The sequence below is a fragment of the Hyperolius riggenbachi genome, chromosome 2, assembly GCF_040937935.1.
Source record: "Hyperolius riggenbachi isolate aHypRig1 chromosome 2, aHypRig1.pri, whole genome shotgun sequence".
NCBI lineage: Eukaryota > Metazoa > Chordata > Amphibia > Anura > Hyperoliidae > Hyperolius > Hyperolius riggenbachi.
This window is the reverse complement of record NC_090647.1, coordinates 508,778,525-508,794,089: the sequence shown is the minus strand read 5'-3', so window position 1 is coordinate 508,794,089 and position 15,565 is coordinate 508,778,525. Positions and strand designations below refer to the sequence as shown.

Genomic DNA, 15,565 nt, shown 5'->3' with positions numbered 1-15,565 from the left:
GTTTACTTAAATGTATCTATCTAAGCTTCGGCAAAGTTGAAATGCAGTGTTATATTCTGCTTTAACCCCCCCCCCCTTCCCCAGCAATGTTTAACCTTAAGACCACACCTCGCCAAACCAAGCCCCCACCGACACCTGATGTTAAGGACACCCCCTCCCCCCGCACCTAACTCTCAGCTGATATTTTGGTGATTTCATAGGCGCCTATGTTATTCGCTGTGATTAGGGGCTGTTACGGGCAATTTGAGACCCCACTCTTTGTAGCCACAATTTGCAAAGCGGGTGGCCACAGCACCCACTATTTTATCGAGTTCCTCCAGTTCTCAAACAACCTGTAATAGCCACTGACCGTGGCTATCAACGTAGGTGCCAATGGCGGACCCATTTTACCAAGGTGCCTTCGGAGTTCTTTTTTACCTTCTTCGCAGCCACAGATGGGAGAGGTGGTGCTGAATGATTTGAAACAATAAGAACCAGTTCCCAGGTAAAACTAGGCCAGGGAGTTGCATTGCATTGCGTTGTAACATATATGTATCCAAACAACAACCAAAAACCAATTTTTTTGGGTGGCATGTGATGTACCCCAAGCAGGGGCATGACTAGGGGAGCAGCACTGGCGACTGGGGAGGAGCAGAGGTGTGTGTGTGTTGGGAGGGGGGGGCAACTACTAACCTTGCCTTTCCCTGATACTTAAAGGATACCCAAAGTGACATGTGACATGATGAGATAGACATGTGTATGTACAGTGCCCACTGCCTAGCACACAAATAACTATGCTGTGTTCCTTTTTTTTCTTTCTCTGCCTGAAAGGGTTAAATATCAGGTATGTAAGTGGCTGACTCAGTCCTGACTCAGACAGGAAGTAACTACAGTGTGACCCTCACTGATAAGAAATTGCAACTAAAAAACACTTTCCTAGCATAAAATGGCTTTTGAGAGCAAGAAAGAGGTAAAAGGGGAATTTCTTATCAGTAAAGGTCACACTGTAGTCACTTCCTGTCTGAGTCAGGACTGAGTCAGCTACTTACATACCTGATATTTCACTCTTTCAGGCAGAGAAAGAAAAAAAGGAACACAGCATAGTTATTTGTGTGCTTGGCATTGAACATACACATGTCTATCTCATCATGTCATATGTCACTTAGGGTATGCTTTAAAGGGGAACTGAAGAAAGAGGTATATGGAGGCTGCCATGTTTATTTCCTTTTAAGCAATACCAGTTGCCTGGCAGCCCTGCTGATCATCTGCTTCTAATACTATTAGCCATAGCCCCTGAACAAGCATGCAGCAGATCAGGTGTTTCAGACATTAACCCTCCTGGCAGCCTATTAAAAACCGCCAGGGGCAGCGCAGAAGTTTTTTTTTTTTTTTTAAATCATGTAGCGAGCCTAGGGCTCGCTACATGATAGCCGCTGTGCAGTGGCATCCCCCCATCCGCTCTGATCGTCTCCGGCGATCTGCAATCAGGAAATCCCATTCAAAAAACGGGATTTCCTGGAGGGCTTTTCCCATCACTATGGCGACGGTCGTGATGTCATCGGGAGTCCCGATCCACCTCTCGGCGCGGAGCAGCGGCGATCGGTGTGCACACGCAGCTAGCAAAGTGCTAGCTACGTGTAGCAAATAAAAAACTATGCAAATCGGCCTAGCAGGTCCTGAGAAATCCTCCTGCGCAGCTTACCCCGAACTACGTTTGGGGTTAACTTACCGCCAGGAGGGTTAAAGTCAGATCTGACAAGACTAGCTGCATGCTTGTTTCTAGTGTTATTCAGATACTACTGCAGAGAAATAGACCAGCAGGGCTGCCAGGCAACTGATATCTATTAAAAGGAAATAAATATGGCAGCCTCCGTATACCTCTTACTTCAGTTCCCCTTTAAGATCAGGTTATCTAGAACCTAAGGGCCAACCTTGTTTTATGAGCCTTGTAAGATTGGGCCCTCAGGCTGTGAGGGTCACCAAAACGAGGCAAAAAGAGGCAAACAAATGGTTGTGAATATGATACACATGAAAGTTTTGAAGGGGGATCCCATGATTTGTAGTTACGCCCCTGACAGCACGCAAAGAAGCTACTAAACAATGTGTACCTTCATTGAATAACATTGTGCACCTCAACATGTGTGCTTCTAGCAACACTCTGCATGTTCAGCATTGTAAGCATTGTAGCACAACTGTATTTTCAATTACTTTGCGCTACAGTGCGCTTACCTGGGTCTGTTACAATGCAACACAACGTGTTAGTGCAAACATAACCTAAAACTTCAAATACAGTATATGTATATACTGGTGCATTAATGCCTCTCATCAAAAAAAATCTGACCTAACTGAACCTCATTATACAGATGTAAATAGCTAAAGTTACATGGCCAAAAAGTTTTCTATTCTCTTTGTAATGTTTGGGTAAGTATAATAGGGCACATGGCCTTTTGATACTACTTGACACACCCCGTTTTGACCCCCATTCCTGGTTGTGGCAGTTCATCTCCCATGGGGGCATTTGCACTACACATTGGTTGTCATATGCAAGATGTGCATATCCATTTTATCCTGTGACTATTGTAGACACGGTTGCGTACATTGCGCAATTAGCACAACCTGTGTTGCTTGGGTAAAAAAGCCGTGTGCAGGGAGCACATGGCAATTTTATCCTTTAAATTATGCAGACAAGGTTGTGTGCATTATGCAATTGACACAATCCGCATTACTTAGGTAATGCAAGAGTTGCTAGAAACAAATGTTCATGAGTAGCACTCCCCACGTCAAAATGCTTGCATTACCTACGGTAGGTAATGCATATCATACTAATTGTGCAATCCATGCTACTTAGTCTGTGAAATTAATGGTAAAATTGCTCTCTACTCTTTGTACATGGCAACCTTTAACTACATAACGACCGCATCACGCCAGTGGGCGTGATCGTGGCGGCAGCCCCTGGACCGCCTAATGCCAATTGGCGTCAAGTCCTGGGGCTGGGTTTTGCAGGAGATCGCGCTGATTTGCGCGCATCTCTAATCGGAGATGTGCCGTTCGGAGACTGTTAGACGGCGAAACGCCATCTATTTAGTTAGTACAGCGCTGCGATCTACAGCAGCACTGTACTGGGGACAGCCGTGTGACACAGCTGTCCCCCTGGGGACACAGGAGCGATCAGCAGTGATAGGCAGACAGGGGGAGGGAGAGAAAATAAAATAATTTAAAAAAACAAGGAAATGTACTGTATATACTTGAGTATAAGCCTAATTTTGGGGCCAAAAAAAATAGCCTAAAAGTGGGGGTCTCGGATTATACTCAAGTCACTACTCTTTAAGTATCTACCACAGTGCCCATACTATATGCATAGAGGTGCATCATTTGAGGGAGACCACGCACTTGACATTTCCATGGGAGGTCCTCATCTTGAGTTGTAGCCTTGGAAGGCATGCAAGGACAGTGTCTACTGAGTGGTGAGAATCCTTGCATTCCTACATCAAGTTTTAGATACATGGCTATGTGTCTCTGCATTCCTTGCTTTATCTTTATGCCAGCTTAAACTTTGCGACAGGAGTTCTTTGCATGTCCATCTCCATTGCAGGCCTTTCTGGCTAATTATTGCAGTCTGATGAATTTATGCTGCTTTTCTAATATATGGTTGTGGCCGATTATGGCTGTGAGTGGTTGTGGCTTATACTCGGGTCAAACAATTTTCCATTTAATTTTTTTTAATTTTTTTTTTTTTAGATAAAAGTTGGGGGTTCGGCTTATACTTGGGTCGGCTTATACTCGAGTATATACGTAATAAAAAATAAAGAGATAAATATTTATTTAAAAATTAACAAGCGTCTGGGAGAGGGGGGGAATGGGGGGAATCACTTGTGTGCTAAGTTGTGCGGCCCTGCAGCGAGGCCTTAACAATGCAGTGGCCATTTTTGTGAAAAATGGCCTGGTCTTTGAAGGGGAGGGGGAGTTAACTAAAATCAAAATAAAGCAACTGCTCACGGAATTAACCAATCAATATAAACCTTTATTCAGTCATCACACAAGCTGCAAAATGGATCCAATTACCTAAAAACACTTAAAAACTACCTGTGGAGTGCTCCTCACACATGGCCCAACACACACCGCCCATACCTCACCCACACTGGTACCGGTACCACATACTCCGGATTTTCTTCAGAGTGGGGAGGGGAGGAGAGTATTGAAAATCTTCCTTAGACCAAGGTGACACCAGCTGACAGTTAGTGAGAGTCCCGTATACACAGCAACTCCTTTGCTGACCTCATGGGCATGCAAAATCACCAGCAGCGTTTTCCCGACCAGCAGATCTCACCAATCAGAGGACAGCGTGATGGTAGCTTCCCCCTGTCCAAGTCAGCAGCATGAATACCTGGCTCTGTCTTCCACCGCCTCGCTCTACCACGCTAAGACAACAGCGGGGAGCAGCGGTTCAGCAGCTCGGGTCCACACAACTTTGCCAGCCGGTAGTGAGACGCTCACATAGGACGGGACGTGACCCCGCCCATCAAGCGGGCGGGGATGACTCACCTCTTCCGCGTTCCAGCGTGCATTCCACTGTTGTCACTTCCTGCAATGCCGTCCACTTACAATACAGTGGGCGGCATTGCAGGAAGTGACGACAGTAGAACGCACACTGGAATGCAGAAGAGGTGAGTCATCCCCGCCCACTGCCTTTTACCAGTAGCGGATAAAAGCTGGAGGGGGAGCGCAGATAGGGGGACCCAGGTGAGGGAGGGGTGGTCCGACCCCCCTCTCCACCACTGTGCCCAATACCCCCTACCTGCCCGCTACCCCTTCCAGCTTGGCAGCCCTCCACACCCACGGGTAGGCGGGTGTCGCCCCCCCCAGAAGTGCCACCTGAGGCATTTGTTTCACCCCGCCTCATGGGCGGACCAGCCCTGGACATGGGACCAGCAGCATTTTGCAGTGAAGGCATCATTCTCTGAGCCTGAATAGCAGTGCGAAGAGGGACCTGTTGTTGTTTGTTAGAGGACTTTAATAAGTGGAGAAAACATTTCCCTCTATATGGAGGGACAGTCAATCAAAGCAGGCATTTCCATTTTTCATTGGAATCAAACCAAAGGCTTATTGTGAAATTATGCAAAGACTCACACAAGCAAGCCTTCTATGAAATTCAGCAATCAAGCATGCTGCACCGTTTAATATTAATACCAACATGGTGTTTTTTGCCTAATGACGTGCATATGGCACTGAGCTGTGGGTGATCGCTGCCCATTAATCAAGAGATTGAGACTAAAAACAAATAGCCGGCGAGTTCTGCGTTAAACATCACTGACCAAAAAACCTGACTGCAGGGCTGCATTATCCAGACACAGCAGGACGGAGCTTACTGAGCCAGCAACCTCAGCTGATTATTGCAGAGGTTAAAATCTCATAGCTACAGGTACCAACGATTCCTAGAGAGTCTCTATTACCCTTTCTGCTCATCCAGAGCCCTGCAGAGAGTCGCAAAAGGTCTCTTCATTCAGCCTTTGACTGTGAAAGTCTTGCAGAGTTCCCTGACTCCCTCAGAGCACAGGAGGAACAGTTGGGGAGGTGCAGAGTCCGCTTAGCCTCATCACATTCTGCCAGGGAGCACTGCAGATAATTGCACAGTTGGTATTCTGAGCACCGCACACACACAGAGAATCTCATCTTCCTTAATACTCAGTCTTTCACCTTCTTTTCAGTAAATCTTGCAAAAAAAATCATTTTAACAATGCAGCCGATCCTCAGCCAATCCATGAAGGCAAAGCAACGCAACTCCTGTCTTATAAAGCATGATATAGCGAGCTCAAGGCACAGAGGCTGCCCTGCTGTAATGGAGAATTCAACAACCCCCTCTTAAAATTTATAGGGAACACTCGCTCGCCCCTAGAGCGCTTGTATTCGCTATACGGGAAAATGAGTGTAAAATTGCAAGACCGGATATTTCTCGGGAACGGAGAATTGCTTTAAATCAGACGGCGTCCTCCTGAATAGATCTGCTTGATAAACTGAGGCAGTGTGTCAATTAGGTGGACGTTTGCTGCTTAGGAGACCCCATTATAAGGAATACAATGGTGGGAGGTATCAAGTCCACAACAGATCAATGCCATCATCGATGCACATACATCTCAAGGATGTTCTTGTGGTGAATGTGAGCTGAAGCAGTATATAGGCAGGTGTTATGGACTCTCTGTAGACTTAGATGCTGCCTGTTCGGCCAAAGTTCCCCTAACTGGATTACTGGGATTATTTAGCATAGCCTATTAACACTGCAACCCAAATCAAAGTTATACGGAGGACTTCATTTGGGAGTTATCAGGCATTATGAGTTGCAAAAGTTAACCACAATTCCCTAAAATGCATTATCTAAAAAATCAACATCTCCAGAGTCCTAGCAACCAATCAGAACTCAGCTGTCATGGGCGCAATGCTCTTGAACTTAAGAAAGATGAAATCTGATTGGCTGACAGGTAGCAACCACACATACTGCATTGACATCTCTCTCTTAAGCAGGTAAGAGTTCTAAACTAAACGGCCTTTAGACCTACCAACCAAATATCCATATTTTGCTCCAGAAAACTAAAATCACATCATCGCCTGCAGTTTCCAAACATGTCCATAAGAAATCAAATAGTATTCCAATAATAATAATATTAAAAAAGTCATTTTTTTCCGCAGCTCCTAAGGCTGATAAAGTTGCTGAAACAGAATAATAACAATAGCCTAACCTCAGGTGCCTCCCCATAAATCAAGCAGTCCTCTGGCTCGGGACTTACCTTCTTTGATGGGATTGCTTTCACAAGTCTGTCACTTCCATTATTCACAGGGAAATGCACCCAACTTTCACACCAGACCTTTTAGGCTTAAGGGACGCCAATGACAGCCCCGGTGAGTTCAGGACTTTGTTAAAAAAAAGAAAAAAAAAAAGAGACAGACAGAAAAAGGTTTTCCTGACAGTATCTGTCCAGCGGAATTCAAATCCTTTCTTCGGCGCAGAATGGTGACCCGCTATCTGTATTACTATTAATGCGGAGAGCACAAGCCATTGAATACAAATAGAGGCATGCAGCAGCTCTGCCTGTGTCTGTGATAGGATGCCGGGTCCTACTGCCTCCTGGCTCTCATAGAATTGCAAAGCAGTACAAAGACCAGCGTCTATTTTTTTTCCTTCTGGAGGGGGGTAGGGGAGGGGGGTTCTGAAGAATAGGGGGATACTCGCACGGTAGTAGAAGGAATGCACAATCCTTATTCAATCACAGCCTTCCCAATCCCAACGTGCGCAGATCTCCCACAAATATGTACATTTCATTGTGTGCATCTCTCATCTGATCAGGCAGATTATGCACATTCTGTCCTTGCTTGCAGGAAGACGTGTTTGCGCTTAATGACAACAGAAACAGTCGTGAGAATTTTCTATTACGGTGACACGCGTTTTACAAGGAGGAAGTTTGCAGCTGGATTCAATTTATGCTTCTCACATCATTCCTCAATTTTTATTATTATTATTTTTATTAAAAAACATATATACATATACAACACGCCTGAATAGTGCTTACCCCCGAAGTGAACGCTGTGGATTATAGAAAGGTGGTCTTTAAATCATATTAAAGGGGAACTGAAGAGAGAGGAATATGGAGGCTGCCATGTTTATTTCCTTATAAGCAATACCAGTTGCCTGGCAGCCCTGCTGATCCTCTGCCTCTAATACTATTAGCCATAGACCCTGAACAAGCATGCAGCAGATCAGGTGTTTCAGTGGTTCAGACTTATAAGTCAGATCTGACAAGACTAGCTGCATGCTTGTTTCTGGTGTTATTCAGATACTACTGCAGAGAAATAGACCAGCAGGGCTGCCAGGCAACTGGTATTGATTAAAAGGAAATAAATATGGCAGCCTTCGTATACCTCTTACTTCAGTTCCCCTTTAAGATTATATTCTCGGAGCGTCACTGCAGGAGACCAAATTTAAATAAGCCACTATAGTGAAAAATAGTAAAATACATACATATAATAACATGTACATTGTTCTCAGACTAAAATGAACTATAAATCACATTTTTCCTATGTTGCTGTCACTTACAGTAGGTAGTAAAAAGCTGACAGATCTGACAGATTTTGGGCTAGTCCATCTCTTCATGGGAGATCCTCAGTAATAACTGTATTTTTTACAAAAGTTTCCCTGAAAAGCATCTATGCAAAGTTGCTCTTCAGCCTCCCAACTTGTTTGCACACTATTTAGGCAGTTGGACTGAGCGACTGCTGTTCAGTTAGGGTTTGTTCACATCTAAAATCAAAAACGCTGACGCCAGCGATTTTCTGCACAATTTATTTTCCTCCCGGCGCTTGCACGTTGCGATTTTGTGTAAAGCACTTTTCAAAGCGCTTGTGCAGAGCAATTTGTTTTTTCACTTCCTGACGCAAGTCAGGAACTGAACTCTTTGTATTTATTCTTAAACGTGCTGGGGAAATCGCTATACCAAGCGCTTTTTTCAAGCGTTTTGCAATTTCCCTATACCTGCCATTATAGGCAAATCGCCCCAAAAATGGTACAGGCAGCGCTTTGGTAAGCAGATCAGAATCGAACCACTCAGATGTGAACACTCTCATAGGGAATCATTGCACAAGCGCTTTTAGAGTGATTTTCAAAATATCCGGTGCTTTAAAAAAATGCAAAAACGCCTAGGTGCGAACAAGCCCTTAATGCTTTTGTAAATAATTACATTCCTGAGAAACCACCACCAGGATATGGTCCAGTCCAAAACCAGTCAGATATTTCTGATTTTAATCATCTACTGTGACAGCAACAACAGAAAAAAAAGTAATTTATAGTGTGTCTTACTCTGGAAGAAATATACAATATACTGTATATATATATATATATATATATATATATATATATATATATATATATATATATATATATATTGGGCAGCACGGTGGCAAAATGGATGGCGCTATTGCCTTGCAACGCTGGGTTCCTGCTTTGAATCCCAGCCAGGTCACCATCTGCAAGGAGTTTGTATGTTCTCCCCGTGTCTGTGTGGGTTTCCTCCGAGCACTCCGGTTTCCTCCCACATAAAAAAAAACATACATCCTTCCAATCGTCAGGACAGATCCCCCCTGAGTACACCAAAGCCATAATCACAGTCATCCCCAAACCGGGCAAAGATCAAACCAGTCCCTCCAACTTCCGACCCATTTCATTATTGAACTGCGACCTCAAGTTATATGCGAAGATTCTAGCCAATAGGCTATTGAACATTTTACCTACGGTTATTGCTTTGGATCAAGTGGGTTTTACGGGGGGACGCCAAGCTTCGGATGGAACCAGAAGAATCATTAACCACCTGAGCGGTCTGGACGAGCTCAGCTCGTCCAACACCGCCGGAGGTCGCCGCTCAGGCCCTGCTGGGCCGATTTTCATCAAATAAAAAGCAGCACACGCAGCCGGCACTTTGCCAGCCGCGTGTGCTGCCTGATCGCCGCCGCTCTGCGGCGATCCGCCGCGAGCAGCGGCGAAAGAGGGTCCCCCCCAGCCGCCTGAGCCCAGCGTAGCCGGAACAAAAAGTTCCGGCCAGCGCTAAGGGCTGGATCGGAGGCGGCTGACGTCAGGACGTCGGCTGACGTCGATGACGTCACTCCGCTCGTCGCTATGGCGACGATATAAGCAAAACAAGGAAGGCCGCTCATTGCGGCCTTCCTTGTTTATTCTGGGCGCCGGAGGCGATCGGAAGATCGCCTCCGGAGCGCCCTCTAGTGGGCTTTCATGCAGCCAACTTTCAGTTGGCTGCATGAAATAGTTTTTTTTTTATTTAAAAAAAACCCTCCCGCAGCCACCCTGGCGATTTAATCAGAACGCCAGGGTGGTTAATATACTTCACTCCTTGGATTTGTGTCGAAGGCCTTCTCTGCTTCTGGCTTTGGATGCGGAGAAGGCCTTTGACAGAGTCCATTGGGACTTCCTGGGTGAAGTTCTTCTAAAATTTGGAATTCAAGGCTCCTTCCACCAAGCTACCATGGCCCTCTATAAAACTCCATCGGCATCAGTAAATGTCTCTGGCTTCATATCCAAACAATTTGCCATATCTAATGGCACAAGACAGGGCTGTCCCCTATCTCCCTTAATATTTGTGCTAATTATGGAGACCCTGGCAGAAGCTATTCGTTCGAATCCAAAGATAACAGGAGTCCAGATAGGTCAAATGTCCCCGAAAATCAGTCTCTTTGCAGACGATGTCCTCCTATCAATCACCAACCCAATAGAATCACTGCGGCATATCTCCAACACCCTAAATGACTTCTCCAAAGTATCCCTATATAAAGTTAATGAAACTAAATCTTCTCTCTTAGGTATTAACATATCCAGAACATTAAAAGAAAAAATAACACGGGAATTCCCCTTCCCCTGGGCCAAAAAAAGCATTTCTTACTTAGGAATACAAATACCATCCACTACAAAGGAGCTTTATGAAGTAAATTTTCCACCTCTATTATCAGTAATTCAAACAGAACTGTCAAAACTGACCCCTATAGATCTTTCCATATCTGGAAAAATAGCGACATACAAAATGGCAATATTCCCAAAAATGTTATATTACTTTAGAACTCTCCCGGTACCCCTTCCCGCACAGTTCTTCCAAAAATTAAATAAAATAATTAATCAATACCTATGGAAAGGCAAAAAACACAGGCTCGCATTTAAAATTCTAACTGCGAACCCCTCAGAAGGAGGCTTTGGGCTCCCCAACCCCCTCCTATATCATCATGCCTCAATTTTAGACATGTCCCAATTTTGGGCCAAAAACTCTCAAGATAAATACTGGGCACAGTTGGAAAAATCCCTAATCAAAGAAGATCCAATTGATTTACTATATTTAACATGGGCCAACCTACCACCATATAAAACCTCACACCCAATCATCCACCAAACCTTAACCTCATGGGAACTCTTCAAAAGTCTCTCCCCATTAGATCTCAATACGGTGAAATCCCCCCTTCCCATGTCAGCAATAAAGTCACATATTCCTTTGATTAATCTCAATAGCTGGATAAGAGCAGGTATCAATAATATTGAAGACATAATGACTGGGAAAAGACTGGAACCTTTTGAATTCCTAAAGTGGAAGTACAAATTATCAGACAAGGACTACTTCACATACCTCCAACTTAACCATTTATTAACCTCTCATACTCTACCCAACGAATCATTGCCTCAAGCAGTATGGGACTTTTTGTTTAAACCCAAATCCTCACCCAAGGGGGGGATATCTTTTTGGTACAATCTACTAAACACCCCAACACATTCTCCCATCCTGAAATATCTTAAAATATGGGAATACGACCTAAAAGAAGCGATTCCTATAACAGACCTCAAAAGAGCACTAAGCAATCTAAAAAAATACTCTAAATGTGTCACCCACACAGAAACCACAAAAAAAATACTATGCAAATGGTATCTTACACCCAGAATCCTAGCCAAGATGTCCCCACAACACTCCCCAAATTGTTGGAGAGAGTGTTCACAGACAGGCACACTTTCCCATGTACTATGGGATTGCCCCAAACTCACCACATACTGGTCAGCCATCTTCAAAATAATATCCTCAATCACCAAAACACAAGTACTCCCCTCACCAACCCTAGCTTTATTTCTTCTCAACATAGATAATTTTCAGCCACATCTCAGATTAGGAATAACGCACATCCTATGTGCAGCTAGACATCTACTCCTGACGAACTGGAACACAATTGACACACCTTCCATCACTCAGGTAGTCCACCTAACAGAATATAACCTCAAAATGGAATACCTGTTAAGATCCAGAAACAATCAAAATGTATGGCAACACACATGGTCCTTTGACTGGAACTTAAACCCATAAGGTCACCCTCTAACAATACGTAACTAAATAGTTAATACTAGAATTCCCTTCCACAGAATAGGCTGGTCCCAAGGGCAGTCATGGAGATCCTAAACTAATGATAAACCCCCCCCCCCCCCCCCCATCTCCTTTCCGCTTGACTTAGCAGGTCCCACTATCAGGCCAGACTAGATCTACTTGAACCTCTTCAAGTCTGAGATCTAGCTCTAGACCTCTGTAAATTAATTGACTATTCGGCACGGGCTGTAATCATCGGCCCTACGCATCTATTAAGGCACTATGCACTCTCTACTAGTTGTGTTGATGTTATTAGTTTGGCATATTCCCACTTTACGTGGGTGATTGTTGTTTCTTTATAAATATATTAAGATTAGAGCTTCAAGGACTAACTCAGTTGAAGGTGCTTATTCCACCTGATTTAGAACTGTTCTATAATACAGTATTTCTGAATTGCTATACAGTAAATAGCTGTTTTGGTTTTCCAATTCATTGTTCAACTAAATAATTATTGAAAATGAATGATACTCATTACCTTTATTTTGGATTTGTAAACTGTGAAAAATTTCAATAAAAATCAATTGAAAAAAAAAAAAAAAAAAAAAACCATACAGATAAGTTAATTGACTTCCCCCTAAATTAGCCCTATACTACGATACATGCACTACACAATACATGCACAGACATATGACTATGGTAGGGACTAGATTGTGAGCCCCTCTGAGGGACAGTTAGTGACAAGACAATATACTCTGTACAGCGCTGCATAATATGTTGGCGCTATATAAATACTTAAATAAATAAATGTATGTATTTGAAATCGTAAAATTTTTCACAATAGTTGTCCTTTAAAGAGACTCTGTAACAAAATGTTCTGCCACATTTCTTCTATCCTATAAGTTCCTATACCTGTGGTCTGTCTTACTGCAGCCTTTCCTAGTTGCACAGTGGCTGTAATATCTGTTATCTAATCTAATCTTCATTCCTTTGTCAGCTTTGGCGGCTCAGGCAAGAATGTGCTGCTCTGCTTGTGATAGGGAGAAGCTTTACACACCCTCTCCACGCCCCCTGCAGGCTCTGTATGAGTCACAGACTGAGCTTATCTGAGCCTATCACAAGCTGGTTAGCAGCCACGCCTTTTGAATTGTAAACACTGCCTAAAACTGGCAATTACAAGCCAGGATTGCAGCAGGGAGTGGCAGAAACAGCACAGAGGGGCCCAAGAGAACATAATGAATAGAATGGTATGCTTTTTATTGTAAGAATTTTAGAGTACAGATTCTTTACTTTAAGGGAATTGTGTATATATACATGAATGTATGACTAAATTAAAGAGAAACTCCAACCTAGAATTGAACTTTATCCCAATCAGTAGCTGATACCCCCTTTTACATGAGAAATATAATGCTTTTCACAAACAGACCATCAGGGGGCGCTGTATGACTGATTTTGTGCTGAAACCCCTCCCACAAGAAGCTCTGGGACCACGGTACTCTGGGCAAACTGCCACAATGTAACAAGGCTCACAGACAGGAATTAGCTGTTTACAGCTGCCTCGAAACAGCTAGGAGCAGCTACATAACCTGCCCACAGTAACAATGTCACCATGTAATAAATGTCAGAATGTAAATCGGGGAGAGGAGAGATTTTACAATGAGCAAACACTGACTAAATCATTTATACATAATTATGGTAAAAAATGAAGCACTTTTTTTACTACATTATTTTCACTGGAGTACCTCTTTAAGTCATGATGTATCTAACAGAGAGGCCCTCCAACCCCTCCCCCTGGACTTTGCCCTTCCCCTTGACTCCTACATTCAAAACGTCATCAGTGCCTGTAATTTCCACCTCCATAATATCTCCAAGATCTGCCCCTTCCTGACCCCGGACACTACCAAGCTCCTCATCCATGCACTCATCATCTTGATTACTGCAACTCCCTTCTGTCTGGCCTCCACTTGAACCACATTGCCCCACTTCAATCAGTCATGAATACAGCCACCACATCTCCCTTCTGTAAATCCTTGCACTGGATCTCTATTCGCTTCAGAATACGTTTCCAGATTTTATACAATACAATAATACAATACAATAACATTTCTACAGCGCTTTTCTCCCATAGGACTCAAATCGCTTAGGCTCTCTTAGATTCAGTAATTGGTAGTAGGATGAAGTATTCACACAACAAAAGTTATATTTCTGCAAATGCCGAACTGAACAGGTGGGTTTTCAGTCTGGATTTAAACATGTCCAGGGATGGAGCTGTCCTGATCTGTTGAGGTAAGGAGTTCCAAAACGTAGGGGCAGCATGACAGAAGGCTCTGGGACCAAAAGTTTCCAAATGGACTCTGGGTATGACTAGATTATTAGAACCTGTGGATCTGAGAATGTGGGGATTGCTACGCAGCTGCAACATATCTTTCATGTATTCAGTACCTAGATTATTCAGGGATTTAAATGTCAGTAGGCCATCTTGAATAGGACCCTCCATTCTATAGGTAGCCAGTGAAGGGAGTGCAGGACTGGCATTATGTGGCAGTGACGGGGTTGGTTGGTTAGCAGTCTGGCAGCAGTATTCTGTATCAGCTGTAGGCGGTGCAAGACCTTTTTTGGAAGGCCAGTGTAGAGAGCATTACAGTAGTCCAGTCGGGATGTGATGAAGGCATGGACTAAGGTTGGCAGATCTTCTGGGGGGATGAGGTGCTTGATTTTAGCAATGTTCTTCAGGTGAAAATAGGATGATTTCACCACAGCAGAGATTTGAGTTCTGAAGTTTAAGTCCCCATCAATTAGAACTCCCAGGCTACGCACATGATTAGAGCTGCGTAGATCCGTGCCTCCTATTCCCAGTGGTGAAGACTGCAAGTTAAGTTGTTTTGTTATCATGCTCTGTCCTCCAATCAGAAGGACTTCAGTTTTATTTGCATTTAGTTTCAGCCAGTTGTCATTCATCCATTGCTGTAGTTCACGTAAGCAGGCGTTTATAGTTCGAGTTGGGTCTGTCACACCAGGCTTGAAGGAAAGATATAGTTTGGTGTCGTCTGCATAGCAGTGGTATGTCAGGCCATGTTTTTGGATTAGTTTTCCAAGCGGTATCATGTAAATCGTGAAAAGCAGGGGAGAGAGGATTGAGCCCTGGGGCACCCCATATTTAAGTGATACAGGGGTGGATTTTGTGCCTGGCCTATAAATCTGTGCACAAAACCTGCCCTACCTACATCTGGGAGCAGGTTCACAGATATACACCAGGCTGCCCCCTGCAGTCCTCCAATATCCTTTGCCTAACTTCCCCACGTATTTGTCCACTCCCATATGGAACTCCCTTACAACACCCATCACCTATCCGATTTTCCATCTCTTTCAAAACATTCAAGCAAGCCCTCAAAACCCACTCGGCGTACCCACCCCCTACAACGCAACTCTCTCTGCTGAATACCTGAATACTTATTCTACAAACCTACCTACCGAGTGTGTCCATCCCCCCTCCTTTAGATTGTAAGCCTTTGGCAGCGTCCTCCCTTAGTGTATTCTACATGATATTGTTACCCAATAACTGTGCCCTTTTCCTATGACCACCTCGTACTTGAATAACTGGACTTACCTAACCAGCCCCAAATCACATGATCATGTACAGTATCTTGTACCATTTGCCTTGTAAAACTTTGTCCTATGTTGTATAATCTTGTTATGTTACATCTTCC

General features: G+C 43.9%; 1 protein-coding gene across 1 annotated transcript in view; it reads right to left on the bottom strand.

Annotated features, from left to right (window-relative positions):
* The window catches only part of ROBO1 (roundabout guidance receptor 1), a 1,398,228-nt gene extending 1,391,336 nt beyond the window's left edge, over positions 1 to 6,892 (bottom strand). Inside the window, exon 1 of the mRNA XM_068270495.1 lies at positions 6,759 to 6,892. The gene's annotated coding sequence lies outside the window, so the exon portion shown is untranslated. The remainder of the gene's footprint in view (positions 1 to 6,758) is intronic.
* Between the last annotated feature and the right edge of the window lie 8,673 nt (positions 6,893 to 15,565).